The 14470-nt window shown below is 32.7% G+C and overlaps 1 non-coding gene across 1 annotated transcript; it reads left to right on the top strand.

Annotated features, from left to right (window-relative positions):
• The first annotated feature begins 4995 nt into the window (after positions 1-4995).
• Positions 4996-5102, top strand: LOC139860838 (small nucleolar RNA R71). Its single transcript, XR_011763453.1, has one exon. It is a non-coding gene; the product is annotated as a small nucleolar RNA R71 (small nucleolar RNA).
• Positions 5103-14470: the final 9368 nt, after the last annotated feature.

Raw genomic sequence — 14470 nt, 5'->3', positions numbered from 1 at the left:
TCGAATCTTCCCACACTTAGTTAGTTGTGGTGTCGAAATTGTGATTAACTTCGTTTTCAATTGGACTATCAACAACTTGTATATCTCTGACTTTTGCTTCAAGCCAATTGTTGATTTCCTCTGTAATTTTCACAAATTCAACTAACATTGCCTTTTCTTTAGGCGACAAATTGGATACTAATCGGTTACATAACTTAAAGTTCCCCTTAATCCTAGCATCTTGAATCCGTTTATAAAGTTTCTTCGTTTCTTGGAATGGGAGGTTTGTATAGAAATTCTTCTTCATCACTCCAATTTGAAGTTTCCCCGTCTTTCAATTTTGGTTTTTCATATGTTGTTGATAACATATTTATGTTTTCATTCTGAGGGTTTTCTTGGGTGGTGAAATTATGATTGACTTCATTGTCAACTTCCATCGGACCATGTATGTAATGTTTAACTCTGTGACCATTAACTTTAAATTCAATCCCATTTGAATTTATTAACTCTATTGTTCCATATGGGAAAATTCTTTTGACTATGAATGGTCCAGACCATCTTGATTTCAATTTTCCAGGAAATAGCTTGAATCGTGAATTGAAAAGAAGAACTATGTCTCCTTCTTTAAATTCTTTTGAACTTCTGATTCTTTTATCATGCCATTTCTTCGTTCTTTCCTTATAGATTAACGAATTTTCGTATGCTTCATGTCTTAATTCTTCTAATTCGTTTAATTGTCTTAACCGTAGATGTCCGGCTTCATGTAAATCAAGATTACATGTCTTTAAAGCCCAAAATGCTTTGTGCTCAATTTCTACTGGAAGCTGACATGCTTTTCCGTAAACGAGTCTAAAAGGTGTGGTACCAATTGGAGTTTTGTAGGCTGTTCTAAAAGCCCAGAGTACATCCTCCAATTTCATGGACCATTCCTTCGGATTTGATCCTACGGTTTTCTCTAGAATACGTTTTAATGCTCGGTTGGTATTTTCAACTTGTCCACTTGTTTGTGGATGATACGCGGTTGAGATTTTATGAGTTACTCCATATCTTTTGAGAACTTTCTCAAGTTGATTATTACAAAAATGAGTACCCCGATCACTTATTAAAGCTTTCGGTGTTCCGAACCTTGCAAAAAGACGTTTTAAGAAGTTGACTACAACTCGTGCATCACAGGATTTTGTGGCATTTCATCATGTTGACTTATTTTTTCGGCCCTTTGACATGCATCACAGGATTTACAAAGAAGGTGTGCGTCTTTGAAAATTGTAGGCCAATAGAATCAAGCGTCGTAAACTTTTCTTGCTGTGAGTTGAGGTCCATAATGCCCTCCTGTTGGTCCTGTGTGACAATGGTTTAAGATTTGACTAGCTTCATCCCCTAATACACATCGGCGGATTATTCCATCGGGACAACTTTTAAACAAATGCGGATCTTCCCAGAAATAGTGTTTTATATCACTAAAGAATTTCTTTCGTTTTTGGTACGACAACCCTTTTTCAAGGAATCCACATACTAAATAGTTTGCATAGTCTGCAAACCATGGAATTTCATTATAATCAATCTTCAAAAGATATTCATCAGGAAAGTTATCTTGTATAGCTGATTCATTTAGAACTTCTAATTCGAGATTCTCAAGACGAGAAAGATGATCAGCGGCGAGATTCTCTGCTCCCTTTTTATCTCGGATCTCAATATCGAACTTTTGTAAGAGTAAGATCCAACGGATTAATCGTGGTTTGGCATCTTGTTTTGAAAATAGGTATCTAAGAGCAGAATAGTCGGTATAGATCACCGTTTTAGCTAGAACGAGATATGAACGAAATTTGTCAAAAGCAAAGACAATAGCAAGGAGTTCTTTTTCAGTAGTTGTGTAATTAGTTTATGCTCCTTGTAACGTCTTACTAGCGTAATAAATTGGTTGAAATCGTTTTTCAATCCTTTGTCCTAAAACGGCTCCCATTGCAAAATCACTTGCATCGCACATGAGTTCAAATGGTAGATTCCAATTTGGAGTTATCATGATCGGCGCATTCGTAAGTTTTTCTTTAAGAATATTAAAAGATTTGATGCATTCATCTGAAAAGATGAATGGAGCATCCTTTTTTAGGAGTTTATTCATAGGAGTGGCAATTTTAGAAAAATCTTTTATGAAACATCGGTAAAAACCGGCATGCCCTAGAAAACTCCTAACTCCTCTAACATTAGTGGGATGTGGAAGTTTAGCAATTACATCTACTTTAGCTCTATCCACTTTAATTCCTTCCTTTGAAATTTTATGACCAAGAACGATGCCTTCTTTAACCATGAAATGGCATTTCTCCCAATTAGTACTAGATTTGATTGTTCGCATCTAATAAGCATTCATTCAAGATTGACTAGACATGTTTCAAAAGTATCACCGAAGACTGAAAAATCATCCATGAAAACTTTCATGCATTCTTCTATCATGTCGTGAAAAATCGCCATCATGCACCTTTGAAAGGTTGCAGGGGCGTTAAGCAAAAGTACCATAAGGGCACGTGAACGTGTTTTTCTCTTGGTCCTCGGGTGCTATTGGAATTTGAAAATATCCGAAAAAACCGTCAAGAAAACAATAGTAACTATTTCCGGCTAATCTTTCCAACATTTGATCAATGAAAGGTAAGGAAAAGTGATCTTTTCTGGTGGCGTCATTTAATTTTCTATAATCAATACAAACACGCCATCATGTTACAATCCAAGTAGGAATAAGCTCATTTTTCTCATTTGTGATGACAGTCATGCCACCCTTCTTAGGTACGCATTGTACTGGGCTTACCCATGGACTATCAGAGATTGGATAAATTAAACCTACATCTAGCAGTTTAATAATTTCTTTCTTAACAACATCTTGCATATTAGGATTTAGTCTTCGTTGACGTTGCACATACGTTTTATGACCTTTTTCCATAAGGATTTTATATGTGCAATACGAAGGACTTATGCCTTTAATGTCATGAATTTTCCATGCAATAGCTGGTTTATGAGCTTTTAGCACATAAATGAGTTGAGTTTTTTTCATTTTTCGTAAGAGAAGACGATATTATTACAGGTAATTCAGATTCACCATGTAAATAAGCATATTCCAAATGGTTTGGAAGTGACTTTAACTCTAATGTCGGTGGTTCTTCTATCGATGATTTGTATCGATATCTGTCTTCCTATTTTAGCATTTGAATTTCTTCTGTTGTTCGTTCATATCCATTAGCCATAAGTGTAGCTAACATTTCAGCTTCATCAATTGGTTCAGTTCCTTCTCCTAAAGAACATTCTCCTGTTCCTTGTAATTCTGGAAATTCTTCTAACAATTCTGCATGTGAATCTATAGTTTGAATATAATAACATGTATCATCTGCAGATTGCGGTTGTTGCATGGCTCTATCCACAGAAAAGGTAACACTCTCGTCCTCTATACTTAGGGTCAGTTTCTTACCGAACACGTCTATTATATCTTTAGCGGTGTTTAAGAATGGTCTTCCTAATATGAGAGGAACTCGAGAATCTTCTTCCATGTCCAGAATAATAAAATCTACTGGAAATACTAAAGTACCAACTTTAACTAGCATGTCCTCTATTATCCCTCTAGGATATTTTACTGATCGATCGGCTAGTTGTATGCTTATTCGTGTTGGTTTCAATTCTCCAAGGTCTAGTTTAGTGTATAGTGAATACGGCATTAAATTTATACTAGCACCTAAGTCTGCCAATGCATCTATTGAACTAAGACTACCCAGAAAACATGGAATTATGAAACTTCCTGGATCTGATAATTTTTCTGGTATCTTATTCAACAACACTGCAGAACAATTAGCATTCATAGTAACAGCCGAGAATTCTTCCATTTTCTTTCTATTTGTGATTAGATCTTTCAAGAATTTAGCGTATCTAGGCATTCCTGAAATCACATCAATGAAAGGAAGATTTACATTTATTTGTTTAAACATATCCAAGAATTTGGATTGCTCGACTTCAAGTCTTTCTTTTCTCATTTTACTCGGGTAAGGAAGTGGTGGTTGGTATGGTTTAACATAAGGCTTTGCTTTAACTTTGTTATCTTCATTAACCTTTTCAACTACCGGTTCTATTTCCTTATCTTGCTCAGATTGTGGTTCTTGTGGAGTAGGAATAGAGTCATCAGAAATTATAGGTATTTCAGGTGGTTTAAGTGTAATACCACTTCTTGTGGTAATGGCTTTAGCTGTTTCATTCCGGGGGTTAGCATTTGTATCGCTAGGTAGACTTCCCAGTTTTCTTTCACCTATTAACCTTGCTAGGTTGCTCACTTCTTGTTCCAGATTTTGAATAGAAGCTTGTTGATTTCTAAATGCTTGAGCATTTTGTTCATTAGTTTGTTTCTGAGATGTGAAAAATTGTGTTTGAGATTCAACTAGCTTCGACATCATGTCTTCTAAATGTGGCTTTTTATCATCAGTCTGTGGTGGTTTAATTGGAAAAATAGGTCTTTGCTGATTGTAAGGATTGTTGGATACTTGTTGATTGCTACGACCTTGTTGGTTGTTGTATGGAACATTTCGATTATAATTCTGGTTTTGATTGTAGTTTGGTCTTGGCGGTTGATAAATATTTTGATAATTATTTCCAGGCCTTTGGTTCATGTATGAAACATTATCTGTTTGTTCCATTGTTTGTTCAATACTGAGACAATCTTTTGTCAAATGTGGTCCTCCACACTGCTCACAACTAATTCGTATTGAGTGAATATCTTTAGTCATCTTTTCCATTCATCTCTCGACAACATCTATCATTGCAGAAATGGAATCAAAATCATGGCTAGAATCGGCTCTAGCCGCTTTAGATGATCTAACGATATCTTTTTCTTGATGCCACTCATGTGAGTGAGAAGCAGTGTTATCAATAATTTTGTAAGCTTCAGTTGTGGTTTTCTTCATAATGGAACCACCAGCTGCTATGTCGATGTCTTTGTGTGTAGTGATATCGCATCCTTGGTAGAATATTTGTACTATTTGAAAAGTGCCTAATCCATGTTGCGGACATCCTCTTAACAATTTTTAAAATCTTTTCCACGCTTCATATAAAGTTTCATTTGGCTTCTGCGTGAACGTAACAATTTCTTCTTGAAGTCTCACGGCTTTAGATGCCGGAAAGAATTGTTTAAGAAATTTTTCAACTAAAACGTCTCATGTATCAATCGCCCCTTCAGGTAACGATTCTGACTAATCTTTGGCTTCTCCCTTTAAAGTCCAGGGAAATAACATGAGATAGATCTGTTCATCCTCCACTTCTCGGATTTTAAATAGAGTACAAATCCTATTAAAGGTACGAAGATGTTCGTTTGGATCTTCCTTCGGCGCACCACTAAATTGGCATTGATTAGTTACCATGTGTAGGATTTGTCCTTTGATTTCATAATCTGGCGCATTAATGTCTGGTTGAGTAATTGCGTGACCTTGGCCAGTGCGTTTAGCTCTCATTCGGTCTTCCATACTTAGAGGTTCCAGATTTTTCATTATTGAATTTGTTGAATCTGAATCACTAAGGGATTCTGATTTAATGGTTTCTTCCTCGACAATCTCTGGATGAGTGATTTGTGGTTCAGGAGGAATGATTAGTGGTTCAGGATCTCTGAATTGTCCATGAATATCCTCCGGATTCTCGATTGTGAGGTCGGGTTCAAAAAATGGATTATCGGAAATTTGAATTGGAGTACTTGGTCGACTAGATAACGATTCTAAAGAAAATTCAACGGCGACAATATTGGCTAGATATCTTGATCGAGTTACAGGTGGTGAACGTATAAAAGGTGGTGAACGTTTTGCTCGGTGCATTCACTGAATATCCTATTAGTTATAAAAGATAAAAATTATATAAGTTATCAAATTAATAGACTTTTCTGATTTTGCCCACGTTTCGAATAGCCAATAGATGCAGCAGGTAGCTAGGACCCTTTAAATCGGAAGCCCACAACTCGCCACTAACAAATCCAACTATTACTACGAACCATAAAATTTTGGATGTCTATCAATTTAACCGTTTAAAATAATTTTTCGTTGAAGTTTAAAGAAATTTTAGAGAAGAAATAGAAAATTCTATGTCCTAAAAACTAGAGCGTCGAGAAATAAGAAAGAAAAAGAGCGCGTCGAAAAATAAAATGTCGGAAAAAAAATGTCGAAAAAATAATAAAATGCAGCGTTGAAACTTAAAAGTCTAAAAACTAAAAATTAAAACTTACGTCTAAAGGTATTAAAGCTTAAAAGGAATTCTATATCTAAAACGGCAATAACTTAAAAAGGCACTAAAATCTTGAAAAGGCGTCGCAAAATTCTAAAGCACCTAAATCTTAGTCTAAAGAAAAAGCACTTAAGGAATTTTACGGCAAAGCCTAAAAATATAAAAATAAAAATAACTACGGCAAAATACTAGTTTTAAAACTAATTATGAACTAAAACTTATAAAATTACGCTTTAACGATTAAAAAAATATACAAAATATAAAAATAGAACATAAAGTTATAAAAGTACAAAACTTTTTTTTTTAAAATATTATTTTTATATTATTATTTTATAAAAGTATTAATTTTATAATTAATTAAAACAATAATAAACTTAATATTACAATTTAAATAATAAAATTAAAACTAATATTAAACATTAACTAATTAAACCCTAATTAGAGTTAGTTAATTATAATAAGTAATAATACTCCGTAATTAATGCTGTACCAGGATCAGAACTGGCGTGTCAGGTTACCTCATGCGATCGCATGAGGTTTCTTTGTTAACTCCATGCGGTCGCATGGTTCGTGGATCCAGGCCAGATATTGGGCTGCTACAGTGTAGTGGCCCGATTATTATTATTTTTTTCTGTTTTTTAATTTATTTATATAAAATAAATAAAAACTTAATTTTAAAAAAAAAAAACTAAAATAGAAATAGAAAAACTTTATAATTTTATATATTTTAAACAAACTCTTAAAAATATATATATTTCGTTTTTCTTTTTATATTTTTGTATTTTTAATATTTAAAACGTATTTTTACAAAAAGAAATTAAAACTTAATAAAAATCTTTTTTTTATTATTATAGCGTTTCGCTTCCGGCGTTTAAGAAGTCCCCGACAGCGGCGCTAAAAATACTTGATGTGCGTAGAGGTGTATACGAAATAGTTATATTTTTGCTATGAAATACTATTAAATACGATACAATTTTACACAAGTTATTTATTTATTTATAGAGTGGATATACCTAAACCTTGCTACAACACTTATAGGCAGTGTACCTAATCGTACAGTAGTATAGTTTTTAGTAAGTCCGGTTCGTCCACAGGGAACTAGCCAAGTTTAACTCTATATTTTTAAAACTATATTTGTATAAATATATATATATATATATATATATATATATATATATATATATATATATATATATATATATATATATATATATATATATATATATATATATATATATATATATATATAAAAGTAATATTATTATTATAAAAGGGGGTTTTTACCGTTTAATGACCGGTTTGTCGATTTTATGTCTTAAGTCGCAGTTAAAACCTAATGTAAAATATTAAAATAAATATAACTTAATTTAAATCGTAAAGTAAATAACGATAATTAAAGTGCGATAATTAAAAGTGCGATAAATAAATTGACAGTAAATAAAAGTGCGATAAAATATGAAATAAAGGAATTATGCTTATTTAAACTTCCGTAATCATGATGTTTGACGTGTTGATTTTAGTTTATTACCATGGGTTAATTGTCCTTTGTCCTGGATTATTCGATATGTCCATACGGTTTTGTCCATAATAGTCCATCGTCATAAATATAAAGTGCGAGAGTCTTCGTCAAATTATCCTTATATCCGAAGTCAAATATTCCAACTAATTGGGGATTCGAACTGTAACAAGGTCTTAATACTTTGTTTAATGAATACACCAGGTTATCGACTGCGTGTAATCCAAGGTTTTATTACTTTGTTAACAATTACACCAATTACCCTTGTATGTAATTCACCCATGTTTCAACAAGTCTATTGATTATTAACCCATCCCCGTGTCCGGTCAAATGAATAATTATTGGTATTTATAGATATCCCGCCCACCGTACCCAGTCAAGCGTATGTGGTTATATATAAATACGTCAAATTATAAGTCTATATATTAAATTAATGAGGTATCATTTAGTTAATATAAAGCCCATTAATAGCTCATAGTCTAATTTCCACAAATGTCGTTCTTTTATCCAAACCCCAATTATGGTCCAAAGCCCAATTACCCGTCTTTAATATTTAGCCCAATATCACGATTACTTCGATTTAAATAAGCATAATAATAACTTAGCTACGAGACATTAATTTAAAAAGGTTGAACATAACTTACAATGATTAATAATAGCGTAGCGTTACACGGACAGAATTTCGACTTACACACTTACAACATTCGCTAACATAACCTTATTATTATTAATCTTAAATTAAAATTAAAATTATAAATTATATATATATATATATATATATATATATATATATATATATATATATATATATATATATATATATATATATATCGTGAGAGAGAGAGAGATTGAATTAGGTGTGTGATATTCGACCGAAAACTACGAAATTTATAAATGTGGCCAGACTTTTAGGGCCATGTCATCGCATGGTCTTCCTTTGCATTTGCCATGCGATCGCATGGAGTCTAGGGACAGCTCACATAACTTTATTTTCTTGTTTGCCGACGGTTTTAATATATAATATAATATATAAATAATTTTAAGAATTAATTATATATTATATTATATTCATGTGCGTAGTTGACTTATAATTTTTAGTCCGTTACGTCGCGCGTTGAGAGTTGACTCTGGTCCCGGTTCCGGATTTTCGAACGTCCTTTCGTACTATTTAATATCTTGTACTTTGCGTTTTGCGACTCGTACTCTTGTAACTTTTAGACGTTTCTCATCAATAATTTGAACCACTTGGATTGTACTTTGTACTTTTTAGCTTTTTGGTCGTTTGCATCTTCAATTCGTCGAATCTGTCTTTTGTCTTCACCTTTTATTATTTAAACGAATATCACTTGTAAATAGAACAATTGCAACCAAAAGCTTGTCTTTCTTGAGGGATAATGCTATGAAATATATGTTCGTTTTTAGCATTATCAAATATTCCCACACTTGAGCATTGCTTGTCCTCAAGCAATATAGTCTTGAAATAAAAATACTAGAATTACTTCTTTATTCTTCACACTTTGTACATCAGTGATTTTAATACGGCGGTATGAACAATGATAATAACGTTGTGGTTTACAGTCCCACATGACTATGAAAATTTAAATCCTATAGGAAATTATATCTTTATGAAAACATTTGACCTTTTGAAAATTCAATCTAGCTTTTACCCTAGATAAGTTTTTCGGAATAACCCTTCACCGGTGTTTGCGAAATTGTTTTTGTGAGTTTTGTGGGTTTCAGATTTGAAAATTTTAGCTCAAAAACTTGCGGTTTTGTGTCACCCACTTGCTAACCTTGTATTAGAAAAGCAACACATCCAGTATACTTGCTCCGTATATTACCTTTCGGTAAACTACCGTCCGGTTGTAAAGAAAAGCGTTGAACAAGCAACTGTTAAGGCAATGTCCCGTGACATGCTTTTGATTATGGTCTATAACGTGTCGGATGCAATTACTATCCTTTGTAGGAGCAATAGTAAAGATCACCCTATAATTTTTCGGTCTGGCACAAAGTCCTGTCTTCGACCGTGCTATGCAACCACCGTTCTTACGGTTGACACCCGATTTGGTTCAGGTGACCTAATGAATTCCAGGTGAATTCCTAGGATTTTACGTTCAATGGTAATGAACGCATTAAAAATAGATTTTCAGAAAACAAATTGGTTTGTAATTTTGATCAAAATATTTTCTCGTTCAAGCTCGAGTTTAGATATCATCGAATTCCATGAGTTTGTAATTCTCAATCTTTAAGGTCAATCCCAGGGATTGAGTAATATCAATCTTAAAAGCTGATTTTTGATCTTTAAGGAGATTATCCTTTCTGGGGATCTGATTCATTAGTCTTATAAACTAATTTGTACGGTTCTCCCCCATTGTACGAGACAGATCCTCTCATGGTTTGGACAAGTCTGACCACTTGGCGACCCTATTTGATGCTGAGGTCCGTGGATTTCCAGCTGATTTTCGAGAAAACTTTTCAAGGTTTTTCGTAGACTCTAAAACTGGTCTGACGACAACTTCCTGACCTAAATCAAGAAGCGTGTGTCTTTTTCTCTCGGAAGACTTTACTTCCTTATAAATTCTATTTATATTATAATAAACTGGGTAAAACAGTTAATTTTGTCCAAAACAAAAGTATCTTCAATTATTTGTACAAAAATATGTGACATATGTTCTAAATAACTTGGTAAATTTATCCCACACTTGGCTTTTATTTGCCTTTCTTTACCTTTTTATTTTCCTCTATTCCATTTTAAATGAATTCTAACATTTTGGGTTGTTTCTCAATTTATGTCCTTTCCGAGGTAACAATAATTTCGGTGCTAACACCTAGTTTTATCGTTCATAAATATGTATAAACATGATTTTGAATTCATTTATTTGAAAATTTTGAAAATTTTTACTAGAATTGGGTAGTCAGTATATAAGACTAGGGCTGTTCTTTATTATCAGAGAGCACTAGATTCTAATACAACTACTGCGTTACTAGTATTTTCAATGGTAACCAAGTGTATAAGTCAAAAATTTTAAAAATCCGAAAGAATTTAACCCCTTCCCACACTTAAGATCTTGAAAATGTCCTCATTTGCAAGAAATCAGTAACAATTTAAATTATTGAGGGTGATTAGCGTAGAAAAATGATTAAATTTTACCAAAGTTTTCAAACATATTGTTGTTTGTGTTGAATGATAAATGATGCACATCGTTTGTTCATTCCGTCTGTTGTTACATCACACTTGTTTTTTATTTTTTCGTCAAAATTAATAGCTTTTGCTGAACTTAGTGCCAGTCTTTGAAAGTGCGCTATTTTACCCTGTTTTGTACATGAGATAAACTACAAACATACATAATATTATTATTATTATTATTATTATTATTATTTTTATTATTATTTTTATAAAATCTTTATTTATTAAAACAATTTAAATTCATAATTTTTTAAAATTTTGTTTTCTTTTACTTTAGGTAGTTTCGGTATGTTTACCTAGTCCGTCCCTCGACAAAATTTAAAATTTGTCATTTTTAAAGCGATTGTTTTAAAAGCAAAGATTTTTTGGTTTTTTAAATGTTTTTGGCATACTTTAAATCAATAAGATTAAAAATAATGATAACAAAATTTCTCGTCACGCCCTCGGGTAAAGCAATTTCGGTTCAACGACCTAGTCTTCAACTCACGACGAATTTTAGGTATCAAATTTTTAACTTAATGAAATAAAGTACATTTTTGTTTTTAAATTCACACCAAACTTAAATTTAAAATGCATAAAATTAAAAATTCATATAAATATAATTAATATTTTTAAATTTTACAAACTTATATTAAAAATAGTAGTTTAAAATATTTACAAACTTAAATATATTGATTTTAAAAATTTATAATATTAATTTTAAAAACATGGTAAAGATAAAATTAAAAATCTTTTTGGTCTTTTATCCCACTTTAATCAATCAAATATTATCAAAAATATACGCCCCTCTTTTCGGTAAAGTAATTTCGGCTATATTACCTAGTTTTACTCCTGATGAATTTTTGAAATATTTTGGATTGATTGATTAAAGATATTTATACCTTAAGAATAAACGGTAAATTTCGCAGTGATGTAATAAATTTTTGTATGATATCAATAATTTCGGTTTCGCATACCTAATTTTATTGAATATCAATTTAATACTTTATAGCGAACGATTCAGCGTTTATTATCAAAAGGTTAAAAGCAATAAATAAAAACAAATAAAAACTGTACATACTTACCTGTGAGAAAGAATTCTCAGAGAGTAATTAAGTGATTACACACTTAATAGCACGTAGTAAGATATTAATGAGAGTAATTAATCATGATAAAAGATCCCAGAGCATAAGCTAGCTCAGTACGCACAAATACGCAGTTTCGTGAAAGCACAAAGCACAAAAGCAAGTCGAAAAAGTCGGGTCGTTACATTATCCACCTGTTAAAGAAAATTTCGGGAGTGACCAACAATGGTACCGTGTTTGAATAAGAAGGAGCGTATCAAAGTTCTGTGAGTCTCATAGGCTCAGAAGTGATTTATTTACCTTGAAAGGTACTTCGGCGTATGAAAGTAAGAATAGGTATATGCCATTAATTAAGTCTCTCAACCAATTGGTTTCGTTTCTGATTAACATGAGTATGCCATCTGAATATATATCTACAAAAGGAAAGATGGTGTTTTTAGCCTTACAGGCATCTTCAGTAAGCTAGATGCGTGAAATGAATCATGAATGTTTCTAAACTCATCTAAAACATTGAGCGCTTATGTCGCAATACAAAGCTGACAAGTAGAATGGAAAACATGATGATCACAACCATGCGATTTGATGTCTGGATAATGTTAGCCACGGATTTTACCAACCCCTTGATTTCGGAAGGAGGCCATAGGCATAAAGAACTCGATATTTAAGAACGTTTCATTTGAATAAATGAATTGGAATTTTAGCTGAAAGTGACCAATCGGACTTGCAAGCCATAATTATTTATAGTGTCTTCAGGACGGTTTGAATGAAAAATGAAGGATATCACCCAGTTTACCATACTGCAGGTGAACTTATCCTTGGATGAAATGAAAGCACAGTTCCGTAATGTAACTTCATCCTTTCAGTTACATGTTGAAGTTAGGGTTAACATTAACTTGGACAATAGATAGTTGCAACCAACTAAGGAAGGAATATGTAGAGTAACCACATCAGTGTCGTAGATGTTTTAAGCAGTCCCCTTCCAAGAGGATAACAAGATTCATATATTCTCAAGTATCTTACATTACATTTTCGAAAGAAAGTCGCACAAAAAATGTGATCTTTGAACGAGAGTGAACTCTTTGAGCGGTTCGTTCTGAATTTATCCGTGTACTTAAGGGGATGCGCGGATGAGAAAATACGTGAACCCTTGGTCATAAAGAATGGTTTACTCTAAGTGAAAAGAATCTCAAAAATGATTTCTTGTACCTCTATATACAGCTTCATAGAGATGAGGTTTACGAGGGTGTTGTGATTTGCCGTGAAGTATTGAGAACAGAAACCCACCTTGTGCCTTTCCTACAATAGGGTGACCACTGAGTGTACCTCAGAAAACTGATTTATTGGCCCGCGCTTTTGTCATGTCTAACCTTAAAAGGAACATTTTATGGGTGCTAAGATTTTCTAACAAATTTTATAAAACTGCCATCCAAAGTGGCTCAAGAGTTTTTAACAAATATCTTAATGGTAAGCTTCATCCCCAACGGAGGGCGAGAAGAAGTGTGATCCATACATGGTGTAGTCTAATACGAAAACCTTTAATAAAATCAACCAAGGAAGTTTTGAAAAAAAAACCTTTAAACGTTTGATGCGACAACATAAACGGAACGAAGTTCTTAGTAAATTTAGAAGTAGGTACAACGTGTACCATTTTGCACAAAACTATTTGATTTAAGTTGAATAACTCGATAAATGAGCGATTTTTAAATAATTTAAAGATATAACTTAGTATGTACTAACCAAAATAAGTAAAGGTAAATTTATTAACTTAATTATACATACATATACGATTTTATAAATCGCATAAGTGACAGAAAAATTTTATTACTTTCATTTGTCCATAAATCCCGTGAGGACCGCACGAATAATCAATTTGTAAAAATTTTGATAAACATAGCTTTTCGTATTTCAGAGGTTGCGATTTGAAAAAGATTGAGTGGAGAATCTTTAAATCATCGGGTGACAAGTTACTAGGTAATGAAAACTAATGAATTAAATATAGTTTTGGTAATTATCAGGACACAAATCTTTGGGCCAAAAATATTCACGTGCGAAGCCGTTGCTAAAAACTGAGGTACGAAGGATAGAGCACGAGGATGAGAAGTTAATCGCTTCTTGAATTTGCAAAATGCCAAACAGGTTATGACTAGTATTAAAGTCAGAATACTGATGGTATTAATATAACTAAATGAGAATCCCTTGGAATAAGTCAGGACTTAGAGTTATGTAAGAAAGAGCATTGTTCCAACAGGTGTGGCGAATAAGATCCATGGGGTAACGCAATAATTTTGAATGGTTTAAGTGTTAGTGGATGTCCGAAGGCCTTGCATGACGTGGTAGTAAGTGCCTTCATCACACACACATAAATCTCTCAATTTCGACGGTTGTAGAGTCTTCATGATGACTTGGATACGAATAAGCAACGAAAAACTTTATATAACAAGCAACGAATTTTTTTTTATAGAAATTGTTTAAGGTGACAATGTAAGAAAAGAAACG

Source organism: Rutidosis leptorrhynchoides, chromosome 7 (genome assembly GCF_046630445.1).
Source record: "Rutidosis leptorrhynchoides isolate AG116_Rl617_1_P2 chromosome 7, CSIRO_AGI_Rlap_v1, whole genome shotgun sequence".
Taxonomy (NCBI): Eukaryota; Viridiplantae; Streptophyta; class Magnoliopsida; order Asterales; family Asteraceae; genus Rutidosis; species Rutidosis leptorrhynchoides.
Note: the sequence above shows the minus strand (reverse complement) of the source record. Positions and strands in the feature narration are given on the sequence as shown.